This window comes from Hydractinia symbiolongicarpus, chromosome 1, assembly GCF_029227915.1.
Source record: "Hydractinia symbiolongicarpus strain clone_291-10 chromosome 1, HSymV2.1, whole genome shotgun sequence".
Taxonomy (NCBI): Eukaryota; Metazoa; Cnidaria; class Hydrozoa; order Anthoathecata; family Hydractiniidae; genus Hydractinia; species Hydractinia symbiolongicarpus.
In genome coordinates this window covers 8990925-8994959 of record NC_079875.1, presented here as the reverse complement: position 1 = coordinate 8994959, position 4035 = coordinate 8990925, and positions in this window count along the sequence as shown.

The following is a 4035-nucleotide window of genomic DNA, read 5'->3' as shown; positions in this document are numbered from 1 at the left end:
TTATAGTCACCGAAAATCAAATTTGTCACATTTCTCCTTTTTTTCTCCGATAAGATATTCCCTAGCCATTGAAATAATCAATGGATTCGCCCGTCCCCCGGATTTTGCTAGTCGTAAGATCGTTATTTCGTGCATTTTTAGCCCGGCATCACTCGTTATGACAGAAAGGGGACACGAACATTATGAATATAGAGCAAAGCCGGCGAACCCGTTGTCAAAGCACTGGGTTAAGCCAGAATTAGCTGTCTGACCTGCCGTGGCTTTGTGTTTTAAATGCATACATTAGGTATACACCGGCATTGCTTATGCCGGTGTATGTTTATGCTTATCAAGATGGCGGCAGGACGTGATCTTTCTGAAGGGAAGATAGAAAATCGCATTTTAGAATCTTTAAATGTTATACGAACGGTAAAGAAGAAAAAAGTAACACTACATAATATACTTAATTTTATTAGTAAAGGTACGTGCTCTGTGACATCGCCAAACACTGGAAACGAAATTGTTACAGGTACGAAAGAACAGAATACTACTCTCGATGAGTTTGGTAAATTTGACATGATGTTGGATGAGACGCTCACAAAACTGAAAAATAAATCTGCAGTAGATACGTTTTTCCCATGTACACCATCTCCAGGACGTTTTAAATTTAGTAAGGGCATTGGCAAAAACGCACTTCTGCCAGAGGACTACCTACATGATGAGGTAATATTTTTACGCAAAGAGCTTGACAATAAACAAAAAGTTATTGACAGTTTGTTGTTACTTCTCGCGAAAAAGTCCACCATTTTGATTCAAGGCTATAATGCATACCGTTTCGACAGAAATGGCAATGGGGGAGGAATGATTCTCTATGTACGAAATGATATTCCCTCAAAACTTTGAAAACCCAAATGTGAAAGTAGTGAGCTTGAAATTTTTTATATTGAACTAAATTTAAGAAGCAAAAAATGGTTAGTTGTGTGTTTATATAACCCAAAAACTAATCTTATTGCTCAAAACTTTAACCACATAAGTAAAAACATTGATTCGTTTTCCTGCAAATATGAGAACTATGTAATACTGGGTGATTTTAACGCTGAAATTAGCAACCTACATGTAAATAAATTTTTAACAACATATAAACTTAACTCTTTAATAAAAGAGCCTACATGCTTCAAAAACATAGATAACCCTACAAACATAGATCTCATCTTGACAAACCACCCGAGATCTTTTTGTCACTCCAGGGCTATTGAAACAGGCTTGTCTGATTTTTATAAATTGACAATGACTGTTTTAAAGGCCAACTTTGCTAAACGAAAACCAAAAATTATAAATTATAGAGCATATCGGAATTTCAATAATGTAAATTTTCGCCATGATATAATGGGTGCTCTAAATGATGACAAAAATCTGGATGATTTTAAAATTTTTGAAAATTTCAAAAACAATGTTTTAAGCATCTTAGATAATCATGCTCCTCGAAAGAAAAGGTATGTACGTCATAATCAGGCAGCTTTTATGAGTAAAGAAATAAACAAGGCAATTATGAAGAGATCAAAACTTTTAAATAAGCATAGGAAGGATAAAACTTCAGAGAGTAAATTAGCATACAAATAAGAAAAAGTAAATACAAATTCTTCAACAACCCTAATGTTAAAAATATAACTGACAATAGGTTATTCTGGAAAACAGTAAAACCATGTTTCTCTAACAAGACAGTTACAAGTGAAAATATTACCTTAGTTGAAAATGGGACTACAATATCTCATGATAAAGATATTACTGAAATATTCAACAATTATTTTGGGAGTGTTGTTGAAAATTTAGGCATAAAGTCATCAAATATACAACCTTCAAGTAATGAAAACAGACCCAAAGATCAAATAAATTCGATAATATATAAATATAAATCTCATCCTAGTGTAGAAAAGATAAGAAAAAGCGCAAAAAGCAGCACTAGATTTTCTTTTAAACAAACTGCATTTGAAGATGTTGAAAAATACATTCGAAAACTTGATCCAAAAAAGACGCAGCAGAAAGATGACTACTAACATCATCAAAGAAAACAGTGATATTTTTAGCCAATTCATTACTGAAAATTTTACTCAATCGTTAAAAAGTTCTGAATTTCCAACATCTTTGAAAAACGCAGATATTACTCCTACACACAAAAAAGGACTGCGCACTGAAAAGGCGAACTATAGACTTGTAAGCGTCCTATCGAACATCTCAAAAATCTATGAAAGATGCATGTATGACCAAATGTACACCTTCTTCGAGCCATTATTTTCGAAACTTCAATTTGGTTTTCGCAAGGGGCACAGTTCACAACAATGCCTCATAAGTATGATTGAAAAATGGAAAAACAGTCTTGACAAAGGTGGCACATTTGGAGCGCTTTTAACTGATTTGTCTAAGGCATTTGACTGCATACCACACGAGCTCTTACTAGCAAAACTTCATGCATATGGCTTTTTTTTATGCGACCTTTTCCTTTTTGTCCCATATATGGACATTGTCAACTATGCTGATGATACAACCCCATTTTCAATAGGAAAGAATATCAACGAAGTTATTGAAAAGATTGAATATGCAGAAATTATAATATTTACTTGGTTTGAAAATAACGGTATGAAAGCCAACCCAGAAAAATCACATTTTTTTACTAACAAAACTGATGTACGATTAAAGGTTTGTGATGAACTTCTACACAATTCTCAAACTGAGAAACTGCTTGGTATAACCATAGACCACAAACTTTCTTTCGAGGAACATGTTAATCAGCTCTGTAACAAGGCAGGCCAGAAAGTTAGTGCGCTTGCAAGGTTATCTTCCTTAATGACATTAGACCAGCGAAAGCTGATTATTAATGCTTTTGTCACTAGTCATTTTTCGTACTGTCCATTAGTATGGATGTTTCACAGTCGTAAATTAAACAATAGGATAAACCATATACATGAAAGAGCACTAAGAATTATCTATCAAGACTATCAATCCTCATTTGAAGAGCTTTTATCAAAAAATGAGAGCGTTACAATTCCCCAAACCAACTTACGCATCCTTGTTACTGAGCTGTATAAAGCTAAAACAAAAACAGGTCCAGAAATGTTGAATGAACTTTTTATTTTTCCTGAACCAGTGTATAATTTGAGGAAGGACAAACTCAAAAGTAACAAAATATTTTCAGTCAGATATGGGATCGAAACACTGTCTAATGTTGGGTTAAAGCTTTTGAACTCTTTGCCTAACGAGTATCGGAACGCTGGTACTTTAATTGAGTTTAGAAACAAAATAAGAAGCTGGATTCCAAACCATTGTCCTTGCAGAATATTCAAAACTTTTATACCTGAATTAGGTTTTCTTTAGTTTCCCCGTTGTCTTCCTTTGTCAGTTGTGGAGCGGGAACTCAGTTAAACATGTCTTGCGGTGCGACGGTTTAAGTGGGGTGGTATCATATGAGGATATTCTAGCCTTATTATCTTGTTGCATATTATTTTCTCTCGGCCCCCTGCCTGGGAAGTTTGACTGAGTTCCTGGAACCACCACTACATAGCCTTGACATATTATTTATATTATTTAAAATATTTAAAAAAATGGTATATACGGTATTCTTTATAGATTTTTTATATTTAGTTATTTATTGTTTTTAATGTTTTTAAAGTTGACTTTAATTAGCCTCAGAGCTACATTTTCTTGTAAATTTGTCAACTATAAATAAATTAATAATAATAATAATAATAATTGCAAACATAATGGCATCGTTTACCCGTAGTTGTGGTAAAGACACTTGCTAAACATGCCCACGCTGTGGATCTAACCACGAACTTTGTGATCAACAGCGAACTCCATAACCACAAGGCCAAGTGCCACTACACTACAGCGATAAAGCCTCTCCAACAATCAACATCAGGTCAAGTGCTCAAGTGCGGTTAAACTGCAATGCACGACCAGGTGGAGCGCTGTAGTATATAAATCAGTGAAATGATATATTTTTCAAACTTTTCCGCAACTTTAGCAAGAATTAGAACACAGGTTGCAACCTGTTGTTAGCCC